We start from the raw sequence: 20,971 nt of genomic DNA, 5'->3' as shown, positions 1-20,971 counted from the left end.
ACACAAGATTCCAAAGAAGAGGATTTTTCAGAAATAACTCCAATAGATCATACATGCCTCACTGCTTCATATCACATACATACCTATCTTCCACTGTTGCTCAACATCACATACATACTTATCTTCTATTGTTGCTCAACACACCACATTTGGTCCTAATTGGATCATGAAGTTTGACATCAATGACAACATTCATACAAATATAATAGCCCAAGCTTGGAATATCAATTAATTTATTTTTTATTGCAAATGATTTAAAAAATTTCAGTAATTAATACATTTCACATGTGCAGAGGGAGGGAAATGAAGCGACAGATGTACTTTCCAAGTGGGCGAAATCATTTGATGAAGTGGATGAAACTCATGTGGAGGATTTCAAAGATCTCATAGACAATGATGTGGGGGGGGGTGTACATTTTGGCAAATTTTAAGTGCCATAATTACTCGGTAAATTGAGAATGTAGGGAAGGTAATGGGAGTATTATTTAAAGGTGATAGGGCCCATTTATGGTTTGTCCCAGTTCTATTGATATTAAGGTGTCAGTGAGAATGAAAGTAACTTTTATGCTCTACACGTCCAAGCAACAACTAGCATTTGTAGGCGATGTCACTCCTAAATAGATCAAATGCATTTCAAAGTTTAGAGATGAGGCTTTTGTACAAATAGTGGAAACCATTATGGGTGAGTGCTTTTTGAAGACCATGCACAAATATCGCACTAATGTTGATGTAGTGACCATGGTGATGGCATGGGGGTTGGAGTTGGGTGAAAAGAAGGATGTTTTGGTGTAGGTTTTGAGGGGTTGCATTGAGAAAGAATGGTTGCGTGAGTTGATGGAATTGCTTGAAACGACCATGTCTGGAGTGGGTTTTGATGTTATGGAAGGTATCAACATTGGTAGAATACATGAAGTGAGGGATTTGGTTCCATTTATCTATTGGCCTTTTGGGGTTGATTGTGATGAGCATTATGTGGAGCCGCAATAGGTTGGGACTCGCTAAAGCTTTACTTGAGGGAGAGGGAAGTGGAATCCCGTGGTAATGGTTCCTATGGACCTGTAGTGTAGGAAGTGAAGGTGAAGGGTAAGAGGAAAACCAAAAATGAATTATGGAACCTATTGGAGTTGTGATGGTAGGAGTCGAGATGCACAACATAGGCGAGCATTTGAGCAGCTTCATGTAGAGAGTGCCCTAACCCTAGGTTCAATGGAGATTTGTTTTCTTTTTGTCAAATTTTGATATGCAATGTTTGGCCCAATTTTTAAAATGTGGTTGGAATGTATTTAGATGATTACATGTAAATTTGTTCTAGAAGAGTGTAATGTACTACTCAGTTTTGTATTCTCAAGCGCTGGTGGTTGTCTATAGATTGTCTGAAAGTTTGGGATTGATGAATCTTTGTTATGGTGTTATTTGTCCTCCCACTTGTGAAAGGGTTGGCTCTTCTTTTTATCATGCTAACTGGTATTTGGTTTAATGTCTGGTTTAGTGTTTGGGTTTGGGTGCTTGGTGTTCAGATATATGGTGGGTGTCCGCTTGTATGGCTCAAGTACAAAATATTTCTTTTGCTTCAATCATGTAATTACATACTTTATATTTCAATAAAATTATATAGCGATCCAAAAAAAAGAAAAATAAATATATTTATTATAAATTTAAAAATATTTTTTAATAAAATTTAATTATTCAAAATTTTGATTTAAATAAAATTATATTTTTAATTTAAAAGTTAATTATTGACTTGTTAATACAAATAATTATAATTATAATTAAATATTATGCTTTTGTAAAGTTATGTAAATTTAAAAATATCAATAAAATAAATAATTATAGAACTAATTTTTATTTTTTGTCAATTTCTTTTATTTATTTTTAAATATTTGCATTCCTTAATTCAAAAGTAAATAAAATATCACATACACTTTGCTCACCACTTCAAAGATATTGGACAACATGATCCAAGTAGAATTTTTATAATTAATTTAAGCATGTCTTCTCAAGGAGCACCTCTCTTCGCAAATGGTGAAAAAAATTTAAAAAACCCAAAACCTATGATCGTGATTGTCTGGCTTGGATGAGGTACATCATACGAAACCGAAGTGAGTGAAGGAAATATATACATGTGAGCGATTTGTATTGTACTGTCAATGATGCCATGCAAGAAAAAGACATGAAAAATGATAAAGAAAAATCCATGATTATTGGCTCATGAGGATGAATGGAGGGGATGATTCTAATCGTCCTACATCCCTTATGCAACATTGCACATTGTTAGTTAAACTTAAGTCAATTGATTTAAAATAAAGAACACCTTTGGTGTAAAATTATTTATTAAAAACAAATCACAAAATAATTTACTATTCAACATATCAAATTTTGTTGAGGTGAAATTTGATATTTGTGCCCATTTGTAGAGAGTGACTTAATATAACTACCAATTGCACCTTGGTGTGCAATAGGTACGTACAATAAGTGTGCAAAGTCAATTAGGAAAAAACTTGGTTTAGTTTTTGCATACATTTATGTAATACATGAGGTCAATTAGCAATCCATTTAGCAAATGATGTTGTTTGTGCAAGAAATTTCTTAATGGAGAAGTGATAGATTTAAATCAACAATGCATGAATCAAAAAACAAGTGAAATAAAACCTCTAAATTAGGAAAATTAGGCTTCATTATGAACACATTCATGTTATATTTGCAATAGCGAGATAAAGAAAGGGGAAATATAGGTATATTTAAAGGGGGAGTGGTAGAGGGGGAAGGGAGAGAGGGGATTGATGGATAAATAGAGATGGAAGATATATATTTATAGAGAGAGAGAAAGAGAGAGAGAGAGAGAGGGGAAGGAATGGTAAAGGGAGAGATAAAAAGATAAAGATAGAGATAGCAAGTGATACATAGAGAGAGGTATAGAGGGAGATATATAGGGGTAGGGTGGAGTGGAGAGATACTGAGATATTGATAGAGGAAGATATGGAAGAAGAAATATAGAGATAGAAAGGCAAAGAGATATGAATACAAAGGTATAGAAAGAGGTAAAGTGGGGCACATAGAGAGACGGGGGGATAGAGAGGAAAATAAAGGTAGACATGAAGATAGAGTGAGTGAGGAAGAGAGAGACAAATATATAGAGAGATAACGAGAGGTAAAAGGAGACATAAAGAAAAAAATATAGGGAGATAGAGACCTAAAGAGATACCACCCACATCTACCAGTAATCCAAAACTATCACTCACATCTACCAGTAATTTTTCATCCATCCCTAGGCATCCAAATTCTATAAATAGAGGCCTTATGAGCTTATTAGAGGCATCAAGTGTTAGAGTCTAAATACCAAGTTTAGTGTGAAGTGCCATAAAAAGTCTCATAGGAGTAGGTTAAGAGTATCCTCTACCCTTGTGCTCCCATCCGATCTAGGGTTCATGAGAAAAAAATTGCATAGGTTATTCAATCTATTATGTGTAATGGAGCTATAATGTAATATTGGCTCTAAGATTTCATTGTTGTATCTTTGTTGTAAAATTGGTATCAAAGCTTGGGGTAATTGTGTAAAAAAGTTTTTTCGTCATTATAATATCTTTGAACATAATAGAAATATTTTGCGCAGTCTATTCCAGCATTGTGTCTATTTGTTTCTTGTCATCTTGTTATTTAGAGAAATATTGAGAGTCCATAGTCTGAAAGATTGAGGGTAAGTTGATGTAGCCAGTTAAAACACAATCAATACCATTAACGAAAGCATACAAAATGACACAAGCATGGATCAAATTTTCTTCAATATTCTTCCTCTGTAAACTCCAACCATTCTGCCATTACAAGGAAAAAGGACATATTTTAATAGCAAACTAAAAATTTCCTTTTTGGGCAAATTTTTACGAACGTTGAAATTTGCTATTTATGGAAATTTTCAGATCTATCCCAAAAATCACAAAATCTTCTAGAAATCTAAATAACATTAGTTCAACACAAATTTCAAACTTTCTAACCCCATAAAGATTGTGAGTTCAAAAATAACAAAAAATCAACTTTTTAAACCCCCCCGCCCTACCCTCCCCCCCCCGCCAAAAAAAAAAAGCGCTTTTTGAAGCCTCAAACGAATGAATCTAGCCTTGAAAAGTTGATCAGGCCAAGGTCCAACTAAAACAGGTTGGGTTGGTAATCCAAACAACTCCTCATGATACACCTCCACATCAAATTTCAGCCCAATCGGACAACTAAGTCTAAAGTTATGACCCCGCGAAGTCCCCGCATCATAAGTCTTGCAAGTAGCTATGGACCACACAAAAATAAGACCCGTTATTGAAGCCAGGGAGGCATTGTTAAGGAAATTGGTAAGCCGAAAATTGTAGCCGTGAATGTAAATTGAAATTTCAAGTAAGATTTAAAGCTTTCTTGTGTTTTAAATAAATGACAAGTCGTAGAAGTCTAAATACTGGCATGTTTGGAATTGCACCCCTGCATGATATAATTGAAGAAAAGGATGTTAAAAAAGCTAAAAAAGGATAATTTAAATTTTCTAAGGTTCATAATACTGATATTTATCTCGAAAAAGGAATAAAAGCTAGACTAATGACTACTATTAAATAAATTGAGTTAAATTTGCAAGGTTCAAGATATAGGAGAGAAAGCAGACTTGTATACATAATGCTATGTCTATTGTAGAATGTTATGTTTAAATATGTCAAGGTTGAAGATGTCTCAAATAGTCTTTGTAAAAAGAAAAGAAAATATATCTATGGGAATTATGATAAATATGTAGAGGATTATATAAGAATTTTGAGAGAAGATTTTGAAGAAGTAGAATGGGAACTAGAGAGAGAAATAAATAGAAAATCAGACACAAATGAAGAAGGCATAAGAGCTAGAAGAATCCAAAAAGAAAATTATTTGCAAAAGATAGAAGACCTCAACAAAGAAAAATATTAGATTGAAAAAGAAATAAAGAAATGGATGATGAAATTAAAGATATCCAAATTTGATCTTTGCAAAAGAGGTTACAAAAAGAAGAAGAAATTTCTCATGCTTGTAGAAGGAAACTTAATTTTTTTTTGTATAAGATAAAAGAAAAACATAAAAGCTCTCAAAATGAGATTAAGTATTGATATGAAGGGTTGGTAAGTCCATTGTGCTTGTAGAGGCAATAAACATACCATTAGTTGTAGATAGAGTGATGGGCTAATAGATTAATTTTCTCAAGAATGTGTATTTGGAGATGAGATTAAATTTTGACAAACAAATTCTGGAAAATTAGGAGTCAGTGTCTTGGATCTTTTCAAATAGTAGATTTTTTATAGCTTCTGATGATAAGCTAGATACAATTGACTGGATTCATAGAGATTTTGATACAACTTGATTATCATAGTAAATGACTATTGGATCTAGCTCCTGATCAAAGAGCCCAACTAGAAGTTTCTAAAGCCAAATATCCTCACATGTAGCCATACTGGCTACCATATAATCGATCTCTGCAAAACTCTGTGCAACTGACTTTTGTTTCCTAATGTAGCAAGAAATTGCTCCTGATCCCAAACTGAAACAACACCCTGAAGTGCTCTTCATGTCAGTTGTATTGCCTGCCCAATCTACATCAGTGAACCCATTGAACTCCACTCCATCTCGTCAAATATACCTTAACCCAAAATCAACCGTGCCTTGGAGATACCTCAAAACATGTTTTGCAACTACTAAATGCACATGTTTAGGTTCCACCATAGACTGACTAAGTGAATTTTCTACAAAATAAATGTCTGGCCTAGTGTTGACTAGATACATTAGAGAGACTATCAATTGTCTATAAAAAGTTGGGTCCACTGCCTTTGATTTATAAGCATCAACCTTATTCCAGTTGGTCACAAGTGGTGTGGACATGGGCTTACAATTTTCCATCCTAAATCTCTTCAAGATATCAATTGTATACTCCCCCTCTCCAAGGAAGATTTCTCCCTCTTTCTGCCACAGCTCCAATCTTAGAAAGTAGTGCATCAAACCCAACTCCTTCGTCTTGAACTCTTCTACAAGATCCTGCTTGAAATGTACTACGAGCTCTTCTGACCCTGTAAGAAACAAGTCATCAACATATAACACCAATATGAGAAGTGAAGGAACATAATGGACCACTAAGAGGGGGGTGAATTAGTGGTGATCAATAAAAACTTTGGACTCCTAAAAGATCTAAGATTTAATAATAATAATCATAAAGTAATGAGCAGAGGAATCAAACACATGAGCACACACACATAAGAGGCAACCCATAACACAAGTGCATACGAGGAAACCCCACGGTGGGGAAAAACCTTGGTGAGAAATGTTGTTGGAGTCTACTGCTCCAATCCAACCTCACAAGTAAAAATAGGTTACAACATTTAGGGTACCAACCCAAGGAGCACCAACAACTCTAAGCAACCACTCAGTGATTACAATGAGTATATATATTGAATACAATTTAAGTACCTTCTTGCAAATGAGGTTTTACAACTCACAAATATTGTTCTCTTGAGATTGAACTGACTCATTTCTACTATGTGATCTTGGGCTTCAATCTCAACTCTCTGCTCTCTATCTGTCTCTTCTCTTGTTCTCTGCTCTTTGCTCTCTGTCTTCTACTCGGATCACTTCTCCCTCTCTACCTTTCTACCTTGGATCTACACACTCTGGTTTTTTCTACTCTCTTACTTGGTCTCTGCTTCTTTTTCTCTGCCTTCTTTTGTTATTTTGTTTGCTCCAGATCTACACTTTTAATCTCTGGTCACTGCTTCTCTCTATGCACTTTCTCTTTGTTCCTGCTCTCTACGTTTTAACCATGCAACCACAACACACCACTCTCTATTTCTGGTCTTGTTATCTGCACTCTGCTTTTAGTTCAACGTTACTCTCTATTCTTGCTCCCTCTGTACTTCTACAACTTTTGTTCTTGGCAGAAACCTCCTTCACTAATCATCAACACCACACACCAACCTACACTACTACTCTTGCATTGCACTTAGCTTGCAATATCTCTACAAGATCTTCCACCTGTCCTCACAACTCATTCAAATCGACTACCTCAGCCACCATTGTCAAATCTCATCAACTCCCCCTTGATTCGGTCAGCTCACCCATTGTTCATTCAGTCGATTTTTCTCATTCCATCTATATACACCTAAAAATGGTCTGAATATACCCTTCCCAATTTAATTGAATTCATTAGCAATTTGATTAAATCCCTTTCATCTACTTATTAATAAATCTAAGGATTTATTTAATAGGTTCATCTCAATAGTTCCCTTTGATTAGTTAATCCTCCCCCGTTTAATTCATTCCTTCTAATCCCCTAATTAATTAAAACAAATCAATTTTTGAGTTGTTGAAAGTTAATTAGCCTTTTCCTATTATTTGAATTTTTAAAATCAAATTCCCCACGTGGCTCCTAACTTTTAACCACCTAACCTAACCATCCCCTAACCTAACCCATTCCACCTAACCTTGGGTTTAACTAATCCTATCCTATCTTTCACATCCTAACCTCCTTATCGTAACCTCCTATGGTGTGGATATTCTCCCCTTAAGACACATGGCATTTTTGCCACATGTCTCCTCCCTTGGACACTTTCCCTCTCATGAGAAAGGCTCCTTGACACTTGTCACCACAGAGATGACAAGTGTCCCTTCCTCCAACCTCTTCTCCAACTTCCTCAATCTTGGCCCTTGATATCTTCAGATCAGATTTGGACTCTCGATTCCTGCCACCTCAGCTTTGGCCTTGGAATACCTATAAATACCCCTCATTTTTGAGCAATAAGGATCACTTGCATTCATATTTTCAGCATCATTACTATAGGAAATTTGCATTTCAATTATCTAGTAATTAGCTTTTGGATTAATCATAGCATGTTAATATAGTTTCTTAGATCATGCATTTCATATCATTTTCATAATCAATCATGATCAAAAAGCTACTCAACTCTTGAGTTGCCACTTTGGAGGTCATTGCTCCACTGAGAGCCAACCAATCCAACACCTTCAAGGTCCTCAAGAATAGAGAAAAATGGAACATTTCAAGGAAGGCTTATGGTTTGCATTTTTAATCTAGTTTTCAATTAAGCTTTACATTTATGTTTTATTGTCTCATTATATATGTATGCCTTTCTTATATACCACATTTTTAGCATCACATTAATTGGCGCCCACCGTGGTGCCTAGCCCCTTTGATCTTTAACATGTTTGCTTGCAAGAAATTTCATTGACAGGTTGATTAGCTCTTTCAGAGTGCAGATTAGCTCTCTTGGGCTCCCAAATTGTGTTCTTGGCTTCTTTTGTAGCGTTTCGACACCTCAAATGACATTTATGGGAGATTCCTCAACTCTGTTTTTATGTTTTTCTCTGTTTTAGCATTTTTCAGTCTGTACCTTAGCGTTTCTGGTATGTTTTGTAGCATTTATGGTATATTTGACAGTGTTTTCAGTCTGTTTAACAACGTTTCTGGTGTGCAGAACAACATTTTTTGTGTGCAGAACAACGTTTCTGGTGTGCAAAATAGTGTTCTTGGTCCATTTGACAGCGTTATTGGTCCATAGTTTTTTATTGATTTGGCAAATGTTGTATGTTGCATTCCTCATTTCTGCTTCTGGACTGTCATTTTCTGGAACCTAATTTGCAGATTATTGGTTGTGCAGGTACTTATTTCACTGTAAAAGACTGGTGTCATAAACCATTTCGCTGTCAAACAATGTAATATTAACTACTAACTTTGTTTGCAGCCACGAGATTTTGCACTTATTTTTGTTAAAATAGGCACACAGACTAATTACAATGGAAATGAACAAACATGTCTTATGTGTTTTGATGATAGGCGAGTATGCTCTCACCTTTCTTAGGTGATCAGAAAGCTAGACTCATATTTTCTTTCAATAGTGCATATCTTTAGCGGGCCTACCCTCTCGAGGAGTCTATAAGGCCAAAGCCATTAAGGCCGGTGAGAGGAGAATGACTAATAATGGCCGGTGAGAGGGGAATGACTAACACCAAGTACTCCAACCCACTATAAAATAAATGTGATTTGATGAAAATCAAGTCAACGACAGTCCTCGAGAATAGCTCTCCTCAGTACCTTCGGGTATATCAAACCTTGGTTTTCAGGGCTGGGAGACCTCTTAATTGAGTTTATACCCCGATGCGCCGAACAAACCCCTTACTAGTTCCAATTAAAATTACAAGCTACCCAGTTTACCTCCAAACATTATTAAACTCTTAGTGCATGGAGGGGAAGAATCTCTCCTTAAGAAACTCACCATATGTCCCTCTTGAGCGTATGTGTGAACTCCCCTTTTGAGACCTTATTGCTAGGCTCATAATGGGACTCCACTAGCTCTCGCAAAGGCAAAAACACGGGCGCCCTTTAGGGGGCAACAAGGCTATGTGAGCTGACAGGGTACCAAGTGTGGGCTAAGAACTAATAATGAAGCCAATCTCCTTAGGATAGACTGAATTATGTGTTTTCAATTGTTCAAAACCCATGAAAACTTGGGCTTGCTTTAAAGCTTCTCGAACATACACTTTATGTGTCCTTTGGGACAAAAAATACAATATGAATTATGTGTTTGTAAGTCAAGTCAAGATACCATCCATTGAAATACGACAAAAATGCAAACTCAAACCTCAAATTGTCAAATTTACAAGTTTCATAATAGATTAGCTCTTTCAGTCCAAACAGTCGCACCTACAGTCCAAATAGTCACACCTACAGTCCAAACAGTAGCACCTATGGTCCAAATAGTCGCTCTTTTGGTCTAAACGTCAGCTCTCTTGGTATGAATGTAAGCTTTTTCATATTTTAACATTAACTCTCCAAGGTTGAGCTTGCTAGGTATAAACATTAATTTTCTCATTCTACACATTAACTCTTGGGGTCAAAATAATCATTGTCTAAGTTCTAACATCACTAGTTTAAGCTGCAGAGTTCTTGGTCTAAACGTCAATTCTCTTGGTCTAAATATCAGCTCTTTTGGTCTAAACGTCAGCTCTCTTGGTCTAAACATTAGCTCTTCTGGTCTAAATGTCAGCTCTCTTGGTCTAAACAACAACTCTTTTGGGTTGAATGTCAAATTGCTCATGTTCCAACATTAGTTCTCCTAGTTTTCACTTGTTAGGTCTAAATTTCAGTTATCTGAGTCTGAAAATAAAAAAGTTAGGTCAAAACAACAATATCCTAAGTTCAAACACCCATTTTTTTGAGTCTAAACATCACTATTTTGAACTTTAGAGTCACTGCACTACAAAATAGCATTTTTGGTATGTTCCTCAACATTCCTGGTCGGTTTGTTAGCGTTTCTGTTCAGTATAGAAGCGTTTGTGGTCAGTTTGTCAGTATTTGTGGTCAGTTTGTCAACATTTGTGGTCAGTTTGTCAGTGTTTGTGGTCAGTTTGTCAGCATTTCTGGTTCATATAGCAGCGTTTCTGGTTAGTTCAACAACATTTCTGTTCTGTATAGCAATGTTTTTGGTCATTTTGTCAGCATTTCTGGTAAACTGCACTGAAATCAGAAAACAAAAATAACCCATTTCTCAGACAGTCAAACATAGAGACTAGGTCATCTTCTTGGGTCACTCTGTCAGGTTATCTTTTGCTAAAACAGATTCAAAGCAAGACACACTAAGGTTCTCAAGTATTCATCTCCAACAAGTTTAAGATCTAGCATCTCAAAGTGCAACATCACACCTTCTTTGATAAACTGATCACTCAAAACATAGTTTCTCATCAGGATCTATCATCCTCTATCATAAAACTACAACGTTTGATCAGGATAACCTTGTCCCACATCATAGGATATATCATCACTATTGGACTTGGTTTTATCAAAATGATCATCATTGCACTCCAAACTAAGATCGAAAAACTTACAAATCTACAAATACTTGAATTATCTTTTCATGTCATATCACTCTTTCATACCTACATTGACAGTTGGTCATTTATTGAAACACCTTTTAGACAATTGAATCCTTGCACAATATTCAACACATATATATGCCTATTTTAACTAGAGCGCAAAGATATAAGATCGCTGAAACATAAATTGAAACATTCGAAATAGTTGAAGATCATAGAAACATGGAATACAAAAGCAAAATACAAGTCTAAGACATAACAGGTCAACATATCAGACAAATCAAACAAGTCCAAAATCAAAATCCAAATATGTCAAAACCTCACAAGGATTCAAATACATCTCCAAAGAAAGGTGGCTCTTTTATACAACTCTTAAAGAGATCCCTAAGGGATTTTGATGAGAAAGATCACAATTGCGCACCTATGTCTAGAAATGGCTCATTCCCCCATAAGAAAATTGACTCTCCAAAGGCATCTATTCCTACACCTCTTGAAAGCTTGCAAGAACCTTCCATAGCATCATCACCAAACAATACACCCAAAGATGAAGTTCCCTAAGGGATATCCATGATTACCATCAAACCTATTTCAGAGGATCCTATTCAAAGCCCATCTCCTTCATATCTAAGCATTGATTCCTTGCAACATCCCCATAACACTCCCTTGCAAATTGAAGTCCTCATTCATAGAATACTCGTTAAACGTGTCCTAATAGATGGGGGAGCTGGCTTAAACATTTTCTCATTGAGTCTTGTCCGTGCTCTAGGTTATTTTTAAGATGCAGTTGATCCCCGGGAAAAGATAACATTCAAAGCATATGATGAAGAAGAGCGTTGCTCTAAAAGAATTGTGATATTGCCCATTAGAGTGGGACCTTTGCAGAAAGACACAACATGCCAAGTTCTAGACTTGGACTTACCATACAACATACTCTTGGGAAGACCATGGATACATGGCATACAGGCTATTCCATCAACATGTCATCAGTGCCTAAAATTTCCATACAATGGGCAAGAAATCACAATCTCAGTAGACTCAAATCCATTGTAGTGTTGTAGTAATATAAAACTAGCTCAAGAGGTCATTATTCCACATAACAAAGAGACATCATCTTCAAGCACACAATCCAAGGAACAATCATTTGCTTCAATTCTGTCAAGCATGGAAAAACAAATGCAGCTAAGAGATCAAGGGAATGGAGAATATTCACTATCATGGAAAAACAAACAAGAGCAACTTGAAATTGAAAAGGAAGAAGCAGATGTAGATGTCGATCTAGTTCATGCGTATGCAGGGCAAATGTTAGGAACTAGCCCGCTTGAATTAGAATCACATTCGGTTGACTTGGACTTAATCGAGGATAATCAAGAGCTACTTATGCAAGGTCATTTTGATGAGAGTATCGTTCTAGACATTGAAATGCATATTGAAAGCTTTGACATCTCTATCATGACCCCTAATATCTTTGAAACAATTCACCCTGAGGATCCTTTACCCTTAATCCATCCTGAACTTATGGATTGAGAAAATGAAAGACATACTACCATTGATACCTTTCCTAATGACCATGCCATATCCTTATATTTTAATGCAATCGAACCCAAAACAACTTCCGCTAGGAATTTCACTAACATATCTTTGAGTCAAGTGGGTGCCAAATCTCCTAGTCACAAAAATGAAAATAAAGAAAACAATATCAGGTCTAATGCTGAAAACCATTTACTGGCAACATTAGACCGACAAAAAGTAAAAAGAAAGGATGCATCTAATGGTGAAAACCTCCTCGAGGCGCTGGAAGATGGGATATTTGACACCTTACCTGAATTTTATCAAGAGAGGTCATCTATCCTAATAGATCTGACAAAGGCAGTTAACATTGGCAAAACTGATCTATATCCAATAACTTCTCTGTCTGAACTAGTAAGGCAAAAATATTTGGAACTCTTCAAAAGGAGGCAAATCAAAAGATGGTCATATGCAAACATTCCAATGTTGGATCCTGATCTTATAATACATCACCCGGATATCAGTCCAGGAGCAGTCATTAATAATGGAACACAACATGGATTAGGAGCATGCATTCTATTCATCAAACCACTAGGTCATACAAAGGCGTATGAATTAAGCTTTCCATGCACCAACAACACATGAGAATGTGAAGCTTTGGTTATAGGTATCAAAATGGCTATAGAATGGAACATTACACAACTTCAGGTCTTTGGAGACTCTCAGCTTGTCATCAATCAAATCAATGATGATTATCAAACAAAGGATGAAAAGCTAATGCCTTATAAGTAGATGGTTGATGATGTGAAGAAATACTTTGTCAAAATAACTTTTCAGCAGATTCTAAGGAATGACAACAAAGCAATAGATGCCATGGCAACACTTGCTTCTCTCCTCCAGGCACAGGAAAATCAAGAGCGTTATGAATTCCTGGTGGAAGAGTTGTTTTATCCTGCTCATAATTGTCCTGATTCCCAAACTATCTATCACCTTGTTGGGCATATTCCTCCCGCTATGGCCAAACTTATACATACCTGAAAGATAACACCCTCCCTCTGGACTTGTCAAAAAACCAAAAGAAAAATTTCTTCTGCCAATCCTCCCATTATACTCTTGTCGCAGATACCTTGTTTAAACGAGGTCTAGATGATACTCTTTTAAGATGTCTCAAACAAGAAGAATCTAAGAAGGCCTTAAATGAAGTCCATAACAACCTTTGTGGCACTCATTCAAGTGGTCTTACCCTTTTAAAAAAACTCATATGCTTGGGATATTATTGGCCAACTATGGAACGAGAATCTTTTCAGATAGCTAAAACATGCAAACAATGTCAGATCCATGGAAATTTAATTCATGCTCCAACACAAGAACTTCATGCTTTGGAAACATCTTGGCCTTTCTGCCAATGGGGTCTTGATCTAGTAGGAAAGATAAATCCTTCTTCATCCAATGGTCACAAATTCATCCTTGTAGCTACATAATATTTCACAAAATGGATTGAGGCAGTACCTCTCACAAATATCGCAGGAAAACAAATTACTGCATTTATCTTGAACTGCATCTTTTGTCGTTATGGAATACCCATGACCATTATCACTGATAATGGGCGACCGTTCAAGAATCAGGATGTACAAGAGCTATGTGAGAAATTCAAGATCCAACACAGATTTTCCACATCCTACTATCCACAAGGAAATGGGCAAGAAGAAGCATCAAACAAAACTATTTTGAAAATCCTCAAAAAGACAATGAACGATGCAGGCAGAGATTGGCATATTCAATTGAACATTTCTCTATGGGCCTACTGTACTAGTATCCGCACACCAACAGGTGCCACACCTTTCTCTCTTGTCTATGGATCAGAAGCAATACTGCCAATAGATGTATAGATACCTTCTGTACGAGTATAATTAAAAGGTCTTATCCCAGATGAAGAACAACGAGTATCTAGATTGTAAGAGTTAGAATTGATCCATGAACGAAGACAAAATGCCTTTGATCATTTAAAGGTATATCAATAAATAATGTGTTGAAGTTATAATCACAAGGTCAAACCATGAGTCTTTCAAGTTGGAGAACTAGTACTAAAGGAAAATCCAAGAAACCAGTCAGATCGAGAAAAGAAAGGAAAGTTTGAACCAAATTGGTTAGGTTCGTTTGTGGTCACAATAGTATTTGGATCAAGAGCATATCAATTATCAACACAGGACAGGGATCAACTTGAGGAACCCATCAATAGCATGCATCTGAAGAAGTTTTATGTCTGAAAAAGCAGAAAAATCCAAAAATAGTGGAAAAGCAGAAAATCCCAAAACAGGGAAAAACAAAAAAAAAACAAAAAAAATCAAATATGAGAAAAAGAAACCTGGCAAACAGGCGCTATTTGTCAGCTAGCTCTTCCATCTATTTGTTCATGCATCCTTCCGCTTGCATTCATTTTCCATCAGCATTGTTCATATCCATAAATAAGGCCTTTGTACATACGTAGACATCCCAGGTGATTTCTCGTCATGGTTTGGATCATGGTATATATCATAATAAGGTTTGTTTCTAGACTGGGGGCAAAATCCTAAACCTTGTAGGGGGCAAGATTTTCATCGTTTTGAGCTTAATCAAATAGGTAGAACAACAATTAGACAACACTTGTTAAGCGAAAAACTGAGACACATCCAACATTTAACATAAGATCACATTGTCAACCATAAACTATCACATATCGGTCTAAACATGACAAACACATATCAATGGATGATATCTCTTGACTCATGATTTTAACACTTTGATAATAATGGTTCAACTATTTTATCTTGATTTTTCGCTATCATGATTTCTGAGTGACTCCAGGATGTCTTTGACTAGAGGAACAAGGAAGGAACATGATATTTTTCTTGTCTAGTGTCTGTAAATTAATCGTTAATATGTGCAAAGTTGTCTCGAGACATGATCATCAGAGTATCATATAAGACATTTTGGACTTGCATATATAAATGGTTAATACTGCCTATTTTGCACAAGCAACACTCAGGTCATCTTGGTTCAATTATACCTTGATGCTTGTGCTAACTTGCAATATCAAAACCCAAGAAAGTAGTGCTTAGGTCATCGTGGTTCAATTATACCATTGATGTTTGCACTCACTTCCCACATTTTAAAGGCTCAATGATGAAACAAAGCAATGACCACATGACCGGTCCGATTGCCGCATTGCATTTCATTTTGCATTTACATTTTTAAAGTAGATTTGCATTTCATTTTGCATGGGATCACAAAAGCTCATCTTATCCAAGGCCAAATCTATCGTAGGAATCATCAATGTATCATCATAGGTGTATACACAATTAGAATGATGACTCATCTCTCCAGATATTGTCAACCCAATACAAATCTTATGCTACCCCCTCAAATGAACCCACATCAGCATATATGCATCTTCCTGCAACATGATATCAACAAATTGTCAGTTCTTTATCCAATCAATCTTATCAATTCTATCAATCGATCTCACCTGATCTATTCTATCATATCTTATACAGGATGTATCTTTCCTAGAACTAGACATTTTGATCAAGTCTTATACAGGATATATCGTTCCTGAAACCAATTGCTTTGATCATCTTTGTCTTATACAGGAGGTGTCATTCTTGAAACCAGACTAAATGTTGATCTTATCAATCTAATCAATCTTATCAATTCAATCAAACTCTATCAATCATCACATCAAGAACCACATCAAAGTGATAGAAGAACTCGCACTTTCATCAACCACAGTTGCATGAATCATCCAATAATCTCTCGGGAAATCAATTTCGCAAAGGTCCAAAAACTCCAAAGGTCGATTATCTCAATTAATCTCCTGAGGGGGCATCATCATATCATAATTTAGCAATTAATGGCTGGGATATCCTATCGAACCAATATCACATCAACATCATCATATTGAGATTATTCTTTGAATCAACGGGTCATCACACCTCGCTTCAAAGAGGGGCAAAATGTATACACCTAAAAATGGTCTGAAGATACCCTTCCCAATTTAATTGAATTCATTAGCAATTTGATTAAATCCCTTTCATCTACTTATTAATAAACCTAAGGATTTATTTAATAGGTTCATCTCAATAGTTCCCTTTGATTAATTAATCCAAATTAATTAATCCTCCCCCCATTTAATTCATTCCTTCTAATCCCCTAATTAATTAAAACAAATCAATTTTTGAGTTGTTGAAAGTTAATTAGCCTTTTCCTATTATTTGAATTTTTAAATTCAAATTCCCCACATGGCTCCTAACTTTTAACCACCTAACCTAACCATCCCCTGACCTAACCCATTCCACCTAACCTTGGGTTTAACTAACCCTATCCTATCTTGCACATCCTAACCTCCTTATCGTAACCTCCTATGGTGTGGATATTCTCCCCTTGAGACACATGGCACTTTTGCCACATGTCTCCTCCCTTGGACACTTGCCCTCTCATGAGCAAGGCTCCTTGACACTTATCACCACAGAGATGACAAGTGTCCCTTCCTCCAACCTCTTCTCCAACATTCTCAATCTTGGCCCTTGATATCTTTAGATCAAATTTGGACTATCGATTCCTTCCACCTCAGCTTTGGCCTTGGAATTCCTATAAATACCCCTCATTTTGGAGCAATAAGGATCCCTTTCATTCATATTTTCAGCATCATTACTATAGGCAATTTGCATTTCAATTATCTAGTAATTAGCTTTTGGATTAATCATAGCATGTTAATCTAGTTTCTTAGATCATGCATTTCACATCATTTTCATAATCAATCATGATCAAATAGCTACTCAACTCTTGAGTTACCACTTTAGAGGTCATTGCTCTGCTGAGAGCCAACCAATCTAACACCTTCAAGGTCCTCAAGAATAGAGGAAAATGGGGCATTTCGAGGAAGGCTTATGGTTTGCATTTTTAATCTATTTTTCAATTAAGCTTTTCATTTATGTTTTATTGTCACATTATATGTGTATTCCTTTCTTATATACCACATTTTTAGCATCACACCATCAAGCAACTCAAATTCTTAGATGCACCAAACTATATTCTTCACCAGCATTGAATACAAGTCGTCGATCTGCTAGATTCAACCTTCGCTACTAGCATTATGGTGGTTTCACATGCCACTTCATCTTTGTGTTCTCTCTGTCTCATCTAATCCTATCAAATCACATCAATTCGCCTCTACCTTTGGTCAACTTTTCTACTTATCCACACAACCCTGCAAGCTCACCTGCTTCACCTACAACTATCCGATCTCATCGCTTGTCCATAAGATTTGATTTATTGTATGTTGATTAGCTTGGGTCGTGCACCTATCTACTCCTGGATTGCCATTAATGAAATCTCCAACTACTTGCCCTATTTGGATCAACAATATCTTCATTTGACTGTCAAAACTGTGTTCAACAATTTCTACATTTATGTTCGACCACCTGGAGCACACATGTCATCACATTCGATGTCTATGTCATATGATCAAGATTGGTCAAATGCCATGTAGATCTCTGCTTCTATTGGCATGCAAACATGGCATCGTGCAATCTCTGTTGGTTAGCACTGCAAACACATCGGGTTGACAACAAGCTATCATTCTGATTCACTCTGTTTCCATGTTGGACATATCAGGTTGACTCATTTCAATACAATTCCTCAAAGATCTATCGATATAGCTTTAACTGTTGGTCAGACCTTGAAGTATTATCCCGATAGTTATTGGTTTCTCTGATCGTTCACCTCAACTTGCCATTCTCATCATCATTACTTACCTTGATGTAACACCTTGTCCCTTCATTGACATAACTATCACTGTCAAGCAAACTTCTAGCACTTACTCCGCCTTCACAACATATCCCAATGACCATGTGATGCCTTTGTTCCCTTTCGTTGGCATGAGTTACTCTGATTAAATCTTCACCTTTGATTTCCCTTATCGCCATAAGCTATCCCGAAACACAATCTCCATGTTGATAGACCTTATCAACATAAGTTACCTCGAACTAAAAGACTTCAAGCCAAACAACCACTCATCATAATTACCACAACTATCGGCATAGGAAAACAATGCTAGAACGACAGAACAAGTCATTCTGATGACATACTGTCAACTCACCTTTATTGGCATAGGTATCCCAAAATTCAAACTCCACGGTGACAAACTTCATCGGCATAGGTATTCTGAAATGCATACTCATTGGAACATCCAACACTATTAGATTAACTTAAGGATATTATACTGTCTGTACAAACTTGTTTCGATGACCCAACATGAACAAGCATCAACCTAGCTTATTCCCAAATCGCATACCCACATTCCTTCAACATATCAACATATGTTATTCTGATAAACTTACTAAGAGGTCTTCTCTTCATTTCCCTCTATCGGAATAGCTTGGTCTATCTGGATAAACTTTTTGACTTGTCCCGATCTTGTATGTAATCCTGATGGTGTTCGCATCAGCATGAGGTATCCCGATAGGCAAATGTCGAAATGGTTTAGTCTATCCGCATAGTAGGATTTTTTCATTCCACCCTCGGTAGCTACTTCGATACACATCCTCGGTCTCCTGGTCGACATAACTATTTTGATAAAATGATGTTGGAGTAGTTTGTTCTATCGGTATTGCGTTGGATTGCTATTTTGCCTTTGTCGATTATTCTGATGGGTACCCAAGTTTCTGTTTCAGCCAAGCTATACCGATATAGTGATATTGGAACAGTTTGTTCTATCGATATCACACAAAATTGCTACTCCACCTATGTTCATCTATTTCGGTGTGTGCCTTTTACTTTGTATTCGGCATTGCTATCCCAATCTAACAAAACACAAAAGAGACTCCTCATGACCCGACATTGGCCTGACTTGCGCCGATAGCAATTTCCTCCAAGTGACTTGGTATTAGCCTAGCTATTCTGATCAAACCACCATAGCAGATATCACCTACACAACACTTGATTGGTTGAGTTATCCCAATATGACTTGTGATGCTTATTTATCAGACCATAATGTGATCGGTATACCATAGTGGGGTCTTGCCAATATACATGATTTATTGTGTTCACAACCCTAGCTTCAAGACATCCAACATGAACTTCATAGACACATCATATGGCATTGTGGGAGTCTGCAACAACACTGTTCTTCAACAATCTGATCCATCAACCCAATCTTCATCTAGGGCATTCATCATGTTGCGTCTCTGGCTAGTGGATATCTTTGCATCTTCTCAATTATTGACATCAATGACATTCCAATGCAAACAAGAAGCTCTCCCTTCACCTGAACATAGTATAGGTTTGGATCAGCATCACTCTTGGTGAAACTCACACTCTGCAAGTAACCATCAATAAGAGCATACCATGCCCTGGGAGCCTACTTGAGCCCATATAATGCTCTCTTCAACCTGCACACATGAGAATCCCTCCCACGCACCTCAAAACCCTTTGGTTGTTCTTTGCAAATCTCTTCCTCAATCAATCCATTGAGAAATGTTGTCTTCACATCCATTTGGTGAATTCTCCAACCCATTTGTGCTATTGCATAAATGATAGCTCTTATGGAAGAGTACCTGGTTACTAAAGGAAAGGTCTCATCATATTTGATCCCTTCCTTCTAAGAAAACCCCTTAGCCACAAACTTTTCTTTGAACTTTTCCATACTACCATCTGTAGAATGCTTAATCTTACACAACCATCTTGACCCTACCACTGACTTTTTTTTGGGTCATGGCACTACCTCCCACACATTATTCTTCATGATGGAAGAATATTCTTCCACCATGGCATCCCTCCATAACTGATGCTTGGACGCCTTTTGAAAGATGGAAGGCTCTAGCTGAATTAGTTCACTCATAAGTGCCATATAATTAGAAAAAATGTTTAGGAGCCTTTCTCTATCTAACTGGATCTTTAGGATAACCAACATACTCCTAGGCCTCTATTAGTGTTTGCTCAGCTGCCCTATTTTTCCTCCTCCCCATGATAGGAGTCTGAGGTTGAGCAATCCTCTGTTCTTCCTCTTGATCAATTTGCTTGGCCTACTTGCTTTGCTCTCCAACTTGTGTGACTAGAGTCTGAGGAGTTTGTGCAGCCTCAACCTTGGGTGCCTACTCCTCTTGAACATCCATCAAACTTCCAGAATTCTGAAGAGCCCTTTCCTCCTCAAACTTTACATTTGTGGGAATAATTGTTTTCATGAGGGTGGGAATGTAAACATGATAGGCCTTAGAAGTTTCATTGTATCCAGATAGGATACCCTTCTCTACAGTTGGTTCCAACTTGGTTCTCTTCTCCATGAGAATATGGAAATACACAAGGCATCTTAAGATGCGAATGTGCCTTAGATCTGGTTTCTTCCCAGTGAATGCCTCTTTTGGAGTCAATTTTCCCAACACTTTATGTGGGCTCCTATTATGTAGATGCACGACTGTATTGAAAGCTTCTACCCATAAAAACCAAGGTAGATCCTGATCATGAAGCATGGCCTTGGGTACTCTAACAATAGCCCTATTTTTCCGATCACCAACCCCATTCTATTGAGGGTTGTACAAAACTGTCAACTCTTTCTTGATACCTT

Source organism: Cryptomeria japonica, chromosome 8, assembly GCF_030272615.1.
Source record: "Cryptomeria japonica chromosome 8, Sugi_1.0, whole genome shotgun sequence".
Taxonomy (NCBI): Eukaryota; Viridiplantae; Streptophyta; class Pinopsida; order Cupressales; family Cupressaceae; genus Cryptomeria; species Cryptomeria japonica.
Note: the sequence above shows the minus strand (reverse complement) of the source record.